Source organism: Canis lupus, chromosome 14 (genome assembly GCF_003254725.2).
Source record: "Canis lupus dingo isolate Sandy chromosome 14, ASM325472v2, whole genome shotgun sequence".
NCBI lineage: Eukaryota > Metazoa > Chordata > Mammalia > Carnivora > Canidae > Canis > Canis lupus.
Genome location: NC_064256.1, coordinates 32,479,677 through 32,498,279, shown reverse-complemented (window position 1 = coordinate 32,498,279; position 18,603 = coordinate 32,479,677). Strand labels below are relative to the sequence as shown.

The window sequence follows — 18,603 nt, the reverse complement described above, 5'->3', positions numbered from 1 at the left end:
AACCGCTGAGCCACCCAGGGATCCCCTATATTTGTTTTTATTATGTCTGAGCAATCAATTTTTAAATGACTATTGAACAAAATCCTAAATTATTCCTTTCTTTGGTAATAAGCTTTTTTAAAAAAAAATCTCTATTTTTAATTTGTCAAAACAATTTCTATGGGCAATTAATTTAATTTTCTTTTATGTGTATAAAGTTGGCACACAATGTTACATTAGTTTCAGGTGTACTACATAGTTATTCAACAAGTTTACATATTATGTTATGCTCACTATAAGTATAGCAAACATCTGTCACCATGCAACGTTATTACAATACCACTGACTATATTCTCTAGGCTATAGCTTTTATTCTTGGGACTTATTCATTCCATAACTGGAAGCTTATATCTCTCCTTCCCCTTCACCCATTTTGCCCAGCCTCTTCTGTCTGGCAACCATCGGTTTGTTCTCTGTATTTATAGGTCTAGTTCTGCTTTTTATTTGTTCAGTCATTTGTTTTGTTTTTTAGACTTCACATATAAGTGAAATCATATGACATTTGTCTTTTTCTGTCTAACTTATTTCACTTGACCTAATATCTTCCAGGTCGAAATCATTTTAATCCTAGTGGTGTAACACAGATAGAAAGTAACATTCTCTCAAGAGCCCAGACTCTCAGGAGGTAAGACCTGGAACTCTAGTCCATCCTCTGGAGCAGGAATACCACCTGAAATATAACATGTTACTGTAAGCAGGGCACTTAATTTGTCTACCTCAGTCCTCAGTTTCCTCATCCATTCAGTGGAAATAAGAATTTATTTGGGGTTTAAAAGTGCTGAGACATAGCCCATTGTGACTGTTTACAAGCAATATTACCTGAAAGTTATTTTATCAAGGATAATTATCATCATTTAAAGGTAAAGAATGAATTTGTGATTGGGGGCAGAAAAATAACTAACAATGGGCAGAGGGAGGATTTTTAATCATCAATTTACAATTACTTATATCACATGCTTTGTGGATCTTTAGGACCAGCCTGTAGTTTGGGTTCATTTCTGAGCCTAAGGACCAAACCAAGAGGAATTCAAAGGCTGATCCAAAAGAAGGCAATAACGCATATCAGAGCATACATGCCACAAGTGTGTTGATGCCCTTTAATGCTTTTTTGTATTCCATTTTTATTGCCTTAAGAGTTTTTCCCTCACCTGATTCAATTGATATACTGCCTACTTCACAAGAATCAGATTATGTGATAATAGCAAGGTAGAAATGGAATAAATTTAGGTCTGGATAAGTAAAATAAAACAAACCAAACCAAAGAAGAAAGCAAAGATACGTATTAATAGTTTGATTTTCAGGTTTCTTTTTCTTCTAAGTAATTTATACTTTAAAGCATTATTATGTTAGGAACAGTACATATCTTAGCAAATCCACTTTAAGGCAACAAGGCCTGCTGATTCACCTCCACTACAGGCAGTCCCTAAAAGCACAAATCTGCACATTAGTTGCGATTAATGCTTCTCTCTTCTTTCAAGCACCAAGGAGCAGAGTTTTATAAACAGCAAAGTGTGTTAATTTAAACAAAGTATAAAAAACCAATTCTTTCTAGGTGGTAAAGCTTGGTCTGCATATTTTCATTATTACATAATGGTTACCTTTAGGTCATAAACTGTAAGGTCATAATAAGGTCACAATGAAGTGGCAAATGTAATAAGTGAGAAGAAAAGTAACTAGAGACCATACCTAAGATGATTTTTTCCATAGTTGGGTAAATGAATGTTCTTTTCGTATAGCTCATTCAGGTAGAGCTGCTTTAATATAGGTTTTCTTTTTCAACCACTCATCCATACCCTGTATTGTAAAATTTCTTTAAAATTCCTTTTTAGTGCTTTCCCTCTCTCTCTTAAGACAAACAACCAAGAATTTGCTATGGCTCAAGTGGTGAGACTTAAAGATTAAAGCCATCCTTGGGGTTAGAATGTGCATGTACTCTAATATACAAAAGAAAAGAATTATGAAATAAGTCACTGTTCTGATTGTGAAGAATACATTAAAATAAACAAAGAGGAAGAAAATAATAGTAAGTACGGGCTCTGTGTTTCTAAAAGACTTATCCTTTGAACCAGGTAATGGTAAATTAATAAAAGGCATTACTAATTTTAAAAAAAGGTGTGGGATCCCTGGGTGGCGCAGCGGTTTGGCGCCTGCCTTTGGCCCAGGGCGCGATCCTGGAGACCCGGGATCGAATCCCACGTCGGGCTCCCAGTGCATGGAGCCTGCTTCTCCCTCTGCCTGTGTCTCTGCCTCTCTCTCTCTCTGTGTGTGACTATCATAAATAAATAAAAATTTATAAAAAAAAAAAAGGAGTGTACCTACTACTTCACTATACAAAAGTGCAAAGTCTGTGTAGGCAGGAAATAGCTTGGGATTTTTCTATCCAAAAGTGTTGGTCAATGTGATAACTGTTTTTCATTTATATACTGTTGATACCCAAGATACAGCAAATAATGTCATCAATTTCCTACAATTACCTCATAAAGGATTCATTTGCACTAAGGGAATAAAAAGGTTGCGACAGTAGCTTCAGGATCACTCAGCAGCAAGAATCAACATTAATAACTATCCTCAGAGGCACAGAGGGAGGGAAAAAAGTCATTTACTTAACATTCTTTAATTCTTTGTGGTATAACAAGACTATGTCATGATTTAGGGTTGAAAAGCACGGTTCTTTCGCTCACAAGAAAAGCCTTTCATAATCTACACATTTTTTCTGACACTTGGAGTTATGAGACCTCAGCCAACCTTCAAATGTGGTATCCCCCTGCTGAAAGCTCTCAAACAGCCTTCAGAGGAAAAAGAAAATCCCAATGTTACTTTACTCCTGAGACTTCAATAGCCCACGCCTTACTGAATAAAGATGTTTCTTTATACAATAGTTAGATAGTGCTGAAGAAAATAACTTTTGTATGCCTATATTGTAACATAGGGTCATGTATAGCTAATTAAGCATTCTTCCTTTGGTTTGATTACATAAAGAGTTGGTTTTGTAATATAATAGCACGTGAAGGTCAGTATGGTTATGAGAGAAACCTTAGATGCTGTGACAAATCCAATAACTATCAGGGTATTTTGTTCATAAAAGTAAAGCATTTCTCAAAATATTTTGCTGATTTGTTAAGGTACCGGGAGATATTATGCTGGCTGCTGGGCTGACCTTCTACTATACAATGTCAACAGGTTTGACAACCATACAATGTCAACTATCTAGGCTGTCAACAGATTTTCTCAGAAGACAGAGATTTGTCTTTTGGAGTAAGGCAAAGACCAAAACAAGAAACTGAAAAGCTGAGGTACACAGGTATCTGAACCAAGCTGGGGAGGTGGGGGAGAAATCCCTGTCCAGGTGACCTACTTATGCACCCAGCTTCCTCGATTCAGTGTAACGCTGACACACTTTGCAGGTAAACCTCCCATCCCCAATCTAACAGTTGGACCATCTCGGCAGAAATGACTTTCCTTTCATGTTTAGGTCTCCTCTGAGTATTTAAAGCGGACAGTGATTCGCATCTTACAAGGCCAGGAATCTTTGAAAGTAACTTCAGAAAAATCTGAAAGCTACCTGAAGCTCCAGCGACAAATATAGAACTGCACTGCCCTCCAGAGGTGACTCTTTGGCAAATACTTGTCATCAGCTAAGGAAAAGACCAAGGAATTATGCTAATGTAATCCTCATTGCAATTTTACTTCTGCCATCTCAAATGTTCTTTTAAAAATATGCCTAAAAATCAGTAGCAATCTACTGTTTTTCCTTAAGTAGAATATTACATTTTCTTGGCTCTTCCCTCTCCTCTTCCTTCCTTTTGTCCTTTTTGAAAATAATATTTGCCAGAGTTTCTGTTAAATGGTAAATATTAATTTTTTATGCTAGGAGGGGCCTATTTATTCATGTACGTTTTTCAGAAAAATCAGACTAAATAGGCAGCCTAGGAAAACCTTAACAGATTGGAGAAGCTGAGAGATTACTTGAGGGCATCAAAGAAGCTCCTAAGAAACGGAATATTTTGCAGTCTAATTATATTGTCATCACTTAACTGAAACCTGAAGGGTGCCCACAGCTACTGTAAGAAATACATAAATTTAATTTATTTTGAATGCTTTTCTTCTTCAGCTTTTGTTCTCCGTAGTTAGGTAAACTACTTCTGTTCTGTCTCACAGGCCACCTCAAATAAGGGATAATTCTGTGGATTGTCATTTTTCCCTTTATTCACTATCAGTTCAAAATTTTTGAGATTTAAGACAAAGCTAATAATTTCATGATAAAATTGTAATAATCAGTATGAATGACTCAAAGCACAGAAGTTAAAAGTATGAATTCTCAACCACTTAGTTGGGAAAATTAAACTTTATCTCTTTGTAGAACACATATTTATGTAGGGATTTGCAAATATTAGCTTAATCATCATAACACATTTGAGATAAGTATTATTGTTATCATTTACCTTTTACAGATAAGACACAAGAGGTTAACATTGCTCGAGATCGTGGAGCTGGGATGTGACAGGAGCTGAGATTCAAACTCAAGTACTTTGACTCCTCAGTCCTGGTTCTTAACTTCTTGAACTTAAATAGTAACTTAAATACACAGATTTTTTTTTTCTCCCACATCAAAAAAAGCATTAATAAAATTTGTAAAGTTAATACTTTAAAATAAAGTTAATACTTTTCAGTTATGTTTTTTAAAAAATCCAGGGTATATAAAAACCTTTAAAAATATTAAAACCCTGGTAGGGGGAAATACTGTAAGAAAGAATGATATTGTAAATCAGTTTTTTGTGATGACTTGTAAATATTTACTAAGTCACTAATCTTTAAGTGGTGGAATGAAGAAAACATTGAAACAACATGGAAGAGCATTAACTATCTTCTCCTAAAAATAAAAGTAAAATATATAAGTAAATTAGCCATTGACTTATCAAAGTCAATATCAAAAACATATTCTAGTTTATAAATATCAAGTAATTATTTATCATTTTTCAGATAAATGTGATTATTTTTCTGCAATAAAAAAGAAATGCAAAAAAAACATTATTGATAGTAATTACTAAATCTATTTTTTAAAAAAGACAGATAGTTAATACAAGACTTTAGGTTCAATCATAGAGGAACCATCACAAATTGACAGTCATTTAACTTAGAGAGGGATTATAAAATACACTTCAGGTTGTATTGAAAAACAATGTTCTTGTACCAAGCACAGGCTGGCCAGCTACCCAGCGGCTGGGTTCAGAAACTTAAAAGCCCCTGAGAAAGCAGCTCGGTAACAACAAAGCAAATGCAGTCAATGCCCAGTGTCGTTATGGGGATTAGATGGGGGTCACCACTTCATGGCAGCACCTGCACAGCTATGACATAAGCTTATATTCTACATAAATCATACCCCCTCTGTTTTGAAAGCAAATAATAAAAAAAGTTGTTGTATGTCTTTTGACCCTTATTTCTGGGAAACTTAGATTTTTCCCTTATAGCTGTGGAATGTACTAACCATTCCCAGTGGAACACACTTAGAAACCCCTATCACAGAACACATGTATAAATATTCACCTTCTCACTTCCAAAGTGATTTGCATCTTAAATGTCACTAAGTTATTATTATTTTTAAGTAGGTTAAAGTGAGGAAGAATGGGAGAATGAAAAGGAAAGAAAAGCAACAGGCGAGACACCTGAAAGAGGAAATTAAAATACTAGTACTGATGAGATACATAAATGACTAGCTATTGATAAAGGGAGATGCATGTTGCAGCTGACAGTTGCTAAATACTGCTGTGCACAAATGCTGTGAACCTGGTGCACAATTAGTTCCTGGGTTCCTTTTTTTTTTTCATGGAATCCAAATACTCAAAACTACTGCCTCCCCCAAAATATACTACTTTACAAAACTTAGCATTAACATTACTTGAGATCAACGAAATGATGTTGCTAAAACTTACTTGAGAGGACACGGTGATTGCCTTTATTTTTTTTTTTTTTTTTTTTTTTTGGTGATTGCCTTTAAATCACTATGTTACACACATGTACAATAATTTGAACAACCTATAAATCCAGTTTCCCACAGAGTAAACTTCAAAGTAGAGAATAAAAGAATACCAGATTAAAAAAAAAAAAAAAAAAACCTAGAAACCTATTGAATTAGCATTACCACGCTTACATGATAATACCAATACTACTACTATTACTAATGAATGATGACCAGATACACAGACCTATTGCATCATCAGGTAGATTACCTCCTAACACAGAGATAATCCTTAGTCTTGATGTGCATTCTAATGCTCTAACTTCTAAAGGGAGGAGCAAAAGAAATGTGCTGAGTATTAATACTGAAGACCTACTAAGTGACTGAGTAAGGGGTCTTTTAAAAACCTCTTTTGTTCTAAATATCCTATCTAGAAAGATATATTTTATTTTCTTCAAAGTGATGATATTCCTGTTTGTACAAAAAGTGAAATCCAACAACGTACTTTTTGGTCAGAAACTTTGTTGTGAAAAATATAGTGAATACGAATGATGTTAGGATAACAGCCAAGACATCATCTATGAGGCTTTAATGCTGTGAACATTATAAAAATACTAATATAAAGAATACCAAATATGTCCCCCCAATTCAGTGTTAAATATTTAAATATTTATTGGGTCCCTGTTCTTGAGGACTTACATTATACTGGGGAGAAATAAAAAAAAATTTTAAACCCATAGTAGATGTTAGCTATTGATCTCTGCTACAGAGAAAAATATTAGCCAGCAAAGTGAAGGAGCTGTGTGTGTGTGTGTGTGTGTGTGTGTGTGTGTGTGTAAACTCTAATATAAAGTAAACTGGTGGGAATCCCTGGGTGGCTCAGTGGCTTAGTGCCTGCCTTTGGCCCAGAGCATGATCCTGGAGTCCCGGGATCGAGTCCCATGTCGGGCTTCTGTGTGGAGCCTGCTTCTCCCTCTGCCTGTGTCTCTGCCCCTCTCTCTCTCTCTGTGTGTGTCTCTCATGAATAAATAAATAAAATCTTTAATATATATATATATATATATATATATATATATATATGTATATAGTAAACTGATGAGGCATCTCTGGTGAGATGGGGAGAGCTGTGTGTTATACCTGATGGAAACAACAAATGGAAACATCCTAGAACATGTAAGGCATATCATGCGGCACTTTGTTGGCCTTGGTAAGGACTGAGTTTCACTAAGTGAAAAGAAAGCCATTGAGCAACCAGTATGAGTACCATATTTTCCAACTTGGGGGAAAAGTAACTGTACTTGAGCGATAGGAATAGTATATAGGACACAGTGGCCAGTATTTGGGCATGGAGACTGACATACCTGGATTAAAATAATTTCTGTTCTTCAATATCAAAGGGGAAAGACCTTGTCTTCATTATTGCATCTCTCAACCTCCATTTAAATGATCATAATACCTATATTGTAGTACTACAGTAAGATTACATAACATAAACAGCACCTAATAATAAGTGCTTAATAAATAATAACTGATGTTTGAATAGTGTTGTAAGCAGCGGGAAGATGTGTTTGATGTGAACTTAGGAAGGAAATATGAAGATATTAAAAGGTCTAAAGGAAGATGGAGGGAGAATGTTGATGTTAAGACAGGCTTTGAGTCTTGAAAGATGCTAAGGGGTTCTTGAGATATAAATAAATCTCCAAAAGGTGCCAGTTCAGAACAACAGAAGTTCCTAAGGGGAGCAAATACAAATACCTAATTTGAATGACTGAATCATTATTCCTAGAGTAACGATGAATAAAAAGTGGTACTGCTCAGTAAAAATTAAGCATTTTGTAGGCCATATCTAATTCAATCCTTCCAATAGCCTATGAGTAAGATATTAAACTTCTATTTGGGGAAGGTCAAGAAAATGCCCCAAATCACACATCTAGCAGGTATGTTCACAGCCAGTCCACACTAAGTGCTCAATAAATGTTTCTCAATGAATATATGAAGCTTTACTCCAAATTCCACATCAAATTATTGATATTGCCTCTACAATTTATTAAACAGGATAAATGTTTTCCAAATTCTTCTGATGATTCAGAATAATCTAGGGTGCTTGTGTTTCCTGCCCTGTGTCCCACTGCATGACCCAGAATCCTTTATGGAGAAGTCTAGAAATCAATATTTTTAACAAGTAATCCAAGAGATTCTTATGATGTAGAGAATTTTGAAAAACACCCCACTGGATATTTACTGTATAACGGCTCTTTTCTAATCTATAACTGCCACCTAGCTCTCTTCTAAAAAGTAACAATATGTGACCCTTTCAACCCTTCACCCATTTCAAAACCCAATACTTATTAATCTCTCTACTTTGCAAAGATTGAGGACGATGAAATACAGATTTAAAAAATTTTGCAAGCTATCACCTTTGTCTAAGATCCCTTTGTTGATTTTAGCTGAATGGGAATAAACACAAAATATACATGGAAGTTGTAGTACTGTTTTTCCATTACAGGCTACAAATCCCAGCAAATGTCTAAGGAAGGATTTTCCAGTATTGAAAGTTTTTATACAGATTTCATTATAAAAAGCATCTCTCCCCTAGCCCCCTGAAGGGGGGTGGTGATCACGGTCTCATAGGAGCTAGAAACTTTTCTTCACGTTTTCTTTCTTGGTAACATAATTAAGAGTGTTGCTGAAATGAAATGCCCATTTCCGTCACTTTCGGGTAAGAGTGGGAAAACAGTCTTCATTTGGAAAGTCTTCATTATGCTTTAAAAAATACATATTGCTGTGTGTTCTGGCAACCACTGAGTGGTATGCACTCTGCAGGGCTGGTAAGTAGGATTAAGTTAGACACATTAAATTGGTGAATATATTTTTCACAAAGTTTTGTGTTCTAAAAAGAAGTTCTGTAAAATATTTATTTGATGTGGAATATCAAACAAGAACAAACAAGAACAACTTTTTTTAAACTCCCCAGCTATGGTATGATAAAGAAAATGACTGATAGGTATGACATTGTCTTTGCCAGCAGATCTTCCCCTGAATGCCATCCTCAGGAATTAGGAAAAACTGGGGAACACTGTTTAAACCTACAAAACAAAGTAAAGTGGCAGAGTGGTTGTTCTATTCTCCTTGGACCAAGAAAAAGGATATGAATGGTCATCCTCTGGCTCCCGAGAAAGTAATGGGAAACTTCCATCTTCTCTTGCTTTGAGATTTCAGTGACTATTAATGATGAGAGTCACTAATCAAACATACATACCAGTGTCTACCATATATATAAAAGATAAAAAAGTCTTCAAATCCCAGTAACCATTAGCTATTGCAAAGCAGCAACATCCTACAGATTTTAAGATGATGAAGATTCTGAATATTTGTTTACTAAAAAATACTATTTCATGGTCAAATGACTTTTTCTTTTAATAACAATAAAAGAACAATGTGAAAAATTACAACAGGTCTCAGGAAATACTCATATTCTTTTCTTAGGCCAACATAAGTAATAGGAAAAATTGAAAATTATGAAATCAGAGGTTGTGGCAGCCAACAAAAGCATGACTACAGAATCTAAAAAAGCATATGACAATATTTGAAATCTAAATATACAAATTCTCTCATAAAGAAATAGTCATAAAGATTTAATGACAATGAGTGATACTTGTTTCAAAGCACTGTCAAAGTAAATTACTCTGAAATCATCTAGTTTCACTTATTTGTAATATCATACTATCAATTTCAAAGCTTTTACAAATTCTTCTAAAATGAAAACAGTTGTTTTCTCTTTTGTTGCACAATTAATGCTATCTTGAGAGGGAGAAAGAACCTTCCTTCATTATGAACAAGAACATAACTTTTCTTCAGCAAATGATTTTTCATTAAACTAGATTAAATTTAACTTCATTAAATTAGATTTAGCATTCAGAAATTCACAATGTCTTTTTTATTTTCTCAGGTTGCACTGGTGTACTCCAGTCTCTCTAGAAAACTTTTATGAAGAGTGTGTAAGAACTTAAAACATCTAATATTAGATGTTTGCTGCCGTGTTTAGAACATAAATATTATTCTACATGAGACTTTAAGAGAAACAAGACAGAACAATTAACTAGTCTTTGGAAAAGATTCAACTCTAATGCATGCCGGGGGCCAGCAGGGGGAGTAAAACCCCCAAAATATGAATAACAGAGAAGAAAAATGCTAAATGGAGTTACAGGTGGGACAACCTGGAAAGAATCAGTCACCCAATCAAAAGAGGAGGATGGAAAGATTCTATAAGGCCTTAACCTAGAGATAAAATGATTTTGAACTATATCTCATCCACCTGGTGAAAAGTTCACCTCTTTCTACATATATTCCAGACGGCCAAATAAACTAAAGGAATTTCCTCATCAGTCCACAGACCTCAAAACCTTGTCTTTTTTTTCATCTCCTGTTAATTAATAAAGATCACAAACTGCCCTACTGCTAGCAGATAGCCATATACTTTTACTAAACAAGAATTCATTAAACTAACAATTTCTTGAATTCCACTGTCTCGTCAGCAAGGAGAGTAATGATTCCTATGTCAATGACCTCTTAATCAGGCATTTGTTCTAGTACATGAGAGAGATTGATACTTAACATGATTTGTGTGATTTAACTCTGGAAGTACAGATGAGGGGGTAACTGCCAATGGCAATGAAGAAAATTTTTTGGCAATAGGCTAAAATATATTCCATGTTCATAATGTTTAATTTGAAGACATTTTATGCTAGGAACACAGCATTATCTAGAAGAAAGGAAATTCTGGCCTTTAGAAACACAGCCCTTTCAGGTCACAGAATCACCAATACATCTAATTAAAATAATACCTATCAAACCTTTCAGGAGCATCTACTACCACCTAACAGGTGTTTGCTGGCTGGTTATTCACTCAATAAGGCAGTGAAGGGTTACAAACTTCATCCTCTATTATTTGCATTAAGATGTAAGGCCATAAAAAAAAAAAAAAGATGTAAGGTCATCAGGTTTAAGCAGAGATGCCAGATCATCCAAGTTCTGATTATGTAAACTCTGCTGAATGACCTCACTAATTACCCTTTAATAGAAGACATTCTTCATCAAAAACGGTTATCTTTTTATGGATTTTACTTATCAACCCTCAGAAGTTGGTGAAAGAATTTTTTTCAAGTTAAAAAGAGAAAGAGTTTTGCTAGAAAATCTTCAACTGTGCAGTTAACACTGAATTTGATAAACAGTACATTCCCAGTAACAGCCACCAAAATTCCAAGTTAAATCTGTGCCCTTGGAACAACGCCAAAATGCCACAGCATATTTGCACTTTGAACAAATTGCACATTTTTAACTCCTATTTTTTTCTGCCAAAACAAAGGCTCAAATATGCAGATTCTATCCTCTCTGAAAACTTTACAATGGTAATTTTGGATGCAAAGAAAAATGCTTTCAAGACCAACAGAGTGATAGATTGATTTGCAATTTTAGTTTTAATACTACCTGAACTATTTCTGGAAATCATATGTGAAAACAGATACCATGAAACTGTCACTATTATCATCTGGCTTTGAAATCAGGCAGCTTTATTGTATCTTTCTTTGCTACTTGGCCAATATCCTTGTCCTCTCAGCCTCAATTTCTTTATCTGTCAGATGGTGGTAATAATACCTCATAGGCTTGTTGGAAGGAGTCAATGAGATAATAAATGTGTCTAACGTGGTTCCCACTACAGAGTAGCTAATCAATAAATGATACCACTACCATTATATCTTACTAGACCTTTGCACCTACTGGATTCAAGACACTAATCATGATTTGCAAAAGGAAAAAAAAATTTTAAAAAGCCATTTCTAATATTTCACTTATAATCTGAAAAACGCCCTGATTTAGGGCATTATATTAATGAGAAAACCCTATTAAGAAATTGAATATTTTCTGTCAAATCTATCATTCTTCCCCCCAAAATAATTACTCATTAAGATTCTACTAAAGGATCTTCCTCCTGAATTTTCCATGACACAAGATTTGTTCTAGTAAAAACAAATATAATTTGATCAGGACCCAAAAGAGTTGAGTTACTGAAAAAATAAAGGTTCCCCACGTTATTTCTGGATATATTTGACTACTTTATTACCTTAATGAGTATCCTATAATAAACATCATCCATTCCTACTTTTTTAAAGATTTAATTTATTTATTTGACAGAGAGAGCACAAGCAGAGGAAGCAGCAGGCATGGAGAGAGTGAGAAGCAGACTCTCAGAGCACAGAGCTGGATGCAGGGCTTGATCCCAGGACTCTGAGATGATGACCTGAGCCCAAGGTATACACTTAACCAACTGAGCCACTCAGGTACCCGCCCTGCCTCCTGTCCTATTTTTTTTTATAAAAGAATACTATACTTCTTTCTGGTGGAGGTAAATACATATATAAAGATAAATTTGTTAGAATAAAAATAATTTTTCTTAGCAATAAAGATTAGTACATATAAAATCTATGCTAAAATGGTTCTTTTATTGAATTCAAATAGAGAAAAGAGTCTTCTAGCTAGGATCAAGGTAGAAATTTATTTCTTAGGTTTTAACTTTTGCTATCTTTTTTAAAAGAATAGATTTTTGGGGCAGCCCCAGTGGCTCAGTGGTTTAGCGCTGCCTTCAGCTCAGGGTCTGATCCTGGAGATCCAGGATCAAGTCCCACATCAGGCTCCCTGCATGGAGCCTGCTTCTCCCTCTGCCTGTGTCTCTGCCTGCCTCTCTCTCTCTCTCTCTCTCTCTCATGAATAAATAAATTTTAAAAACTTAAAAAAAAAGAATAGATTTTAAGGGCATCTGGGTGGCTCAGTCAGTTAAGCATCTGCCTTCAGCTCAGGTTATGATCTCAGGATCCTGAGATCAAACCCTAAGTCTGACTCCCTGCTCATTGGGGAGCCTGTTTGTACCTCTCTCTCTTTGCCCCTCCTCCTGTTTATGCATGCTTTCTCTCTTTCTCAAATAAATAAATAAAATCTTTAAAGGAATATATTTTAGTCGTATTTAAAAACAAAAATGTGCAAATATTAATTTGAATTTTAGTTTTAATTTTGATTTAAGGTATAGCTCCTTCTCCTCACTGCCAATACTTTGCAGATACAGCTGAGCAACATAAACCGTACACATAGGCAATTTTTCTGTAGATAATATGAATGCTATGATGATTTGAAATGTGCCTAATATTGTTTCCATTAAATTGCATCTAATGTATTATAACTGTGCATTAAAAATTTATATGTCATAAATTCCGTTGTAGGTTTTAAATAGCAACTTACTAATTACCTTCCTTGCAAAAAGTTCGTAAGACACAAAGTATTTACTATTAAATAGCTTCTATATTTCACCTTAGGGAATGCTAAAATGTTCCCCAATGCATAACTTTAGTGACCCAAGCATTTAAAAAATGATGAGTAAGATACCAGAGAGATATGTAAATCCCAAGCTGCTGAGTTTGTTTTGGTTAAACAGCCCAACTTTTTTTTTTTTCTAAGAAAGACTGGATTAAATATGTATCTCCCTTTACAAGGGAAGACAGTATGCAATTAGAGTACAGAGATGATTCAAATCACAAACAAATGACTTGGTGAGTTGTTACTGGAAATCTTATCTGGATAAGGACTTTCATTCTTCGAAGAATATTTTGAGCTCTATATTAAGTGTCCTTGACAAAACTTCTCCCAGGAAAACCCAATTGACTATATTAATAGTTATTATGTTTTTCAAGATGTATAATTCTTCCCACTTATTCAGGAGATCCACTTAACCCTTTGCTTACAGATAACATAGATATTAAGCTTTTTAAACAGAAGTAGAAAGTAAATAAATTTCAGTGGATATGCATTTAAAATTGAGAGATTGTGTTGTTTGATTTGTAACAGAAGAGAAATGATAACAAAGGTAATTTATTAGATAGAAGCTTTCTATGTGTTTATTAAATGTTTTACAGTTATCTCATTTAAATTTCTCAACAACCTGGAAAATGGGCACAAATTACAATTCTAATTTTATAAATGAGAAAATTGAGGCACATAGAGGTTGGGAAATCAGGCTTCTTAGTTAAAAAGAGAAAAATAAAAACTTAGGACATTATTCTTATGATACAAAAATTACTAGGAATCAGGGATCCCTGGGTGGCTCAGTGGTTTAGCACCTGCCTTCAGCCCAGGGTGTGATCCTAGGGTCCCAGGATCAGGTCCCACGTCAGGCTCCCTGCATGGAGCCTGCTTCTCCCTCTGCCTGTGTCTCTGCTTCTCTCTCTCTCTGTATCTCTCATGAATAAATAAATAAAATCTTTTTAAAAATTACTATGAATCATAAACTTCCATTTCCTGTCAAGATGGAATAATGGACTCTTGCACCTGAATCAACCAAACCATGGACAAAATATGTGAAACAATGGTTTTGAAACACCAGAATACAACGCAACAAAGCATAGTGATCCCTTAAGAGATGCAAAATATACAAAGTAGGTCAAAAGACTGCACAACTTCATGTCTTGAAAGGGTTTTTGGTAATGGTACAGTGAGTGGAAAACCAGAAAGAACTCAGCAGGATCCCTCAGGTTAAGAGAATAAGCTGAAAGTCTGAACACAGCAAAGTATTCATAGGAGAGAGTACTAGAAATAAGAGTGTAGCACCAAGCAACAGAAAGAATTCCAGAGCTATAAAGAAAGACTTCTCTTAAATAATCAGTAATTTCAGTACATATGTGTAAGGAAACCACTACAAAAGATTAGAAGAAAGAGTACCCAACAGTCACAAAGGACTAGAAACAGTGCTTATTTTTACCAATTAGAGAGGAAAGTCTCATGAATAAAGGGGAATTGAATATAGTAAACTGAAGGGGCTTCCCACAAAAGTGAGAAACAATAAGCCATAGACAGCACTACTCCAGTCATGTCTAATTGGAACCAAAAGGATAAAACTGTTTTAAATAACTGTGTCCTTGAATGAAGTTCAAGAATACTTAGAAGAATACAAAAAATATTCAGCATTCAAGAAGGTAAAACATACAATGTTTGGCATATAACAAAAATATGACCCCAACTAAGGAGAAAGGTCAACCAAAACAGACTCAAAACTAATAGATGCTTTAACCAGAAAAAAAAAAGCACCATATTAAGACAGTTATGAAATGGTATTCCATCTGTTCAAAAAATTAAGTAATGACACAAAGATGTTTAAAAAAGTGAAAGTTCTAGAAATGGAAACTACAATGTGTCAGATGAACAATACATTGGATGGGACTAACAGCTGATTACACATTTCAGAAAAAAGTATGAGCAGACTTGCAGATGTTGCAGTAGAATCTACCAAAATGAAACACATAAAGAAAAGAGACTTTTTAAAAAATAACAGACTCATCAAGATGTGGATCATTTCACATGGCTAAAGTACATGTATTTGAAACACCCAAAGGATGGATGATATTTGAAGAAAAAATGCCCCCCGAAGTGTCCTTATTTGATAGAAAACATACCCTCGCAGATCCAATAAGTTCAATGAACACAGAATAGAAAAAACATGAATAAAATTAGGCCAAAGAATATTATAATCAAATTTTCACAAAATATAATAAAAGGAATAAAAATCTTAAAAATAAGCTAAGGGGTACAAGAAATGGGAAGATGGGGAGAAGACTCAATTAAAGTACAGAGGAACAAAGGTAAGAATTACGACAGAAAAAAAAAAAGAATTATGACAGCATACTTCATGCTAGAAACACTGTAACCAAGAAGATAATGGAGCAACATCTTTAAAGTACTGATAGAAAAATAATATCAACATGGAATTCTATATCCAGCCAAAACATATTTCAATATTGAAAGTAAAATAAAGACTTCAGACATAAAACACTGAAAGAAGTCATCACCAGCACATCTGTACTTCAAGAAATGTTAAAGTCCTTCCCATATAAGGAAAATGATATCAGATGAAAAAATCTGATGATTTACACAAAGGAGTGAAAAGCATTACATGGAAAAATAGAAATTTTTCTTATTATTTAAATTTATTTAAAAATAATCTAATGTTTAAACAAAACTCATAACAATGCAGTACAGGGCTTATAACTAATGTACAAGTAAAATCTAGGACAATAATATAATGGTAGGAAGAGGTAAACACAAGTATACTTTTTTTTTAATTTTTATTTATTTATGATAGTCACAGAGAGAGAGAGAGAGAGGCAGAGACACAGGCAGAGGGAGAAGCAGGCTCCATGCACCGGGAGCCCGATGTGGGATTCGATCCCGGGTCTCCAGGATCGCGCCCTGGGCCAAAGGCAGGTGCCAAAATGCTGCGCCACCCAGGGATCCCCACAAGTATACTTTTGATAAAGTTCTCATACTATACATGGAATGGTATAATATTATAGGAACATAGCCTATGATAAATTAAAGATGCGTATTACAAACCATAAAGTAGAGCTAAATAACAGAGTTGTAGACGACAAACTACAGATGAGAAAAAATGGAGTCATTTTAAAAATTCAATTATTCAAAAATAAGGTACTAAAGAAAAGAAATAAAGAAGAGATAGAAAAAAAAGCAAATAAATAGCAAGGTGATATATTTACACCTAACCATATCAATAATCACACTAAATGTAAACTGTCAAACACTCTGATTAAAAAGGAAATCTTACCAGATTGAATACAAATCAAAGTTCAACTATATGCTGTATACAAGATATTTATTATAAATATGACACAAATAGGCTAAAAGTAAAAGGATTGGAAAATATATACTAAGATTAATCAAAAGACAGTTGTGTCAAAAGCAGATTTCAGAGCAAAAACTACTACTAAAGATAAAAACTGTCATTTCATGATAGTGAAATCAATTCATCAATAGCATATATTAATCCTAAATATTTATGTACCTAATATTAGAGCTTCTAAATAGAGGGAAAAAAAGCTAATAGAATTTCAAGAAGAAATAGACAAATCCACAATTATAATAGGAGATTTCAATGCTCTTCCTTCAATAATTGATAAATAGAAAAATCATTAAAAATATACAAGATCTGAATAGCACTATCAACAAACTTGACTTTATTAATATTTAAAGAAAACTAAACATTTATGTGTAGAATACACATTTTCTTCGAGTACATATGAAACATTTGCTTATGAATGTGGTACCACATTTTGTGTCACAGGACAAATCTCAGTATATTTAAAAGGATTCAATTTATTCAAGTTATATTCTGACTCAAATGTAATAAATTAGAAATGACTAACAGAAAGATATCTGGGAAAATACTCAAATATTTGGAAAATAAAGCATTTATGAATGATCCACGGGGCAAATAATAAATCAAAAGGGAAATTAGAAAGTATTCTGTGATATCAAAAGCAAAGATAATATAAACTAAAATAAACAAGGGTGACTTCATCAAATTAAATAGCATCAAATTAAATAAATAAATAATTTTATTAAATTAAATAAAAAAGGCAACCATTTTATGGAATCTGAGAAAATACTTGCAAAATAACATATCTGATAAGGAGTTAACATCCAAAATATATAAGGAACTCCTACAACTCAACAGCAAAAGTACAAAGAACCCAACTTTTAAATGGACAAATAGCCTGAAGAGACATTTTTCTGAAGAAGATATATAAATGGTCAACAGGTTCATGAAAAAGTGTTCCACATCACTAATTATTAGCGAAATGCAAACCAAAACCACCCTGAGATATCACCTCACATCTGTTAGAATGGTTATGATAAAAAAGACAAGGGATAACAAACGCTGGTGAGTGGGTGGAGAAAGGACAACACTGTACTCTGTTGATGGGAATGTAAACTGGTAGTCTCTAAGGAAAACAGTATAGAGGTTCCTCAAGAAATTGAAAATAGAACTATCTATGATTTGGCAAATGAACCTGAAGGGCATTAGGCTAAGTGAAATAAATCAGAGAAAGACAAACACTACGTAGTATTACTTCCACGTGGAGGAAAGAAAGACAAACCCATAATAGTTCCCTGGGACTGAGGTCTAGGAGGAGGATAAGGAAAGGGCAATAAAAGAGTAGTAACTTTTAGTTTTGATATATTGTTGTAAGATGAATAAGATCTCAGGACCTAATGTATAACATGTTGACTACAGTTGATAACACTATGTCATAATATTGAAATTTGCTGAGAATAAAACTCAAATGTTTTCAGGAAAAAATGGTAAATATGTGAGGTGAGAGATGCATTAATTAATCACATCAACAGGAAGAATTCTTTCTCAATGTATATGTATATGAAATCATCATGGTATATACACTTTTAAAAAAAGAAGCTATTCTAAACCAAATGAAAATGAGAACATAACATATCAACATCTGTGGAATGTAGCTAAGGCAGTATTAGTAATATTTAAGAGAAAATACATATAACTGAAAGCAGAAAGATTTCACATCAATTACCTCAGCTTCCACATTAAGAAACTAGAAAAAGAGGAACAAATCAAACCCAAAGCAAGTAGAAGAAAGGTAATAATGAAGATTAGAGTGGAAATCAAAGGAACAGAAAATAGTAGAATAATTCAGACTACTGATGAAGCCAAAAGCTGATTATTTAAGATTTATAATACTGAT

The 18,603-nt window shown here is 34.0% G+C and overlaps 1 protein-coding gene and 1 long non-coding RNA gene across 18 annotated transcripts in view; one reads left to right on the top strand and one right to left on the bottom strand.

Moving 5' to 3' along the window:
• HDAC9 (histone deacetylase 9) overlaps positions 1-18,603 on the bottom strand; it is a 1,020,499-nt gene that overhangs the window by 653,153 nt on the left and 348,743 nt on the right. The gene's annotated exons all lie outside the window — the stretch shown is intronic.
• LOC112670533 (uncharacterized) lies at positions 1,688-10,461 on the top strand. Of its 2 annotated transcripts, XR_007402031.1 has the most exons (5): positions 1,688-1,750; positions 1,869-2,062; positions 3,162-3,340; positions 3,512-3,704; positions 9,945-10,461. It is a non-coding gene; the product is annotated as an uncharacterized LOC112670533 (long non-coding RNA). The 2 variants fall into 2 exon arrangements; XR_003143005.3 differs by having other exon boundaries at positions 1,707-2,062.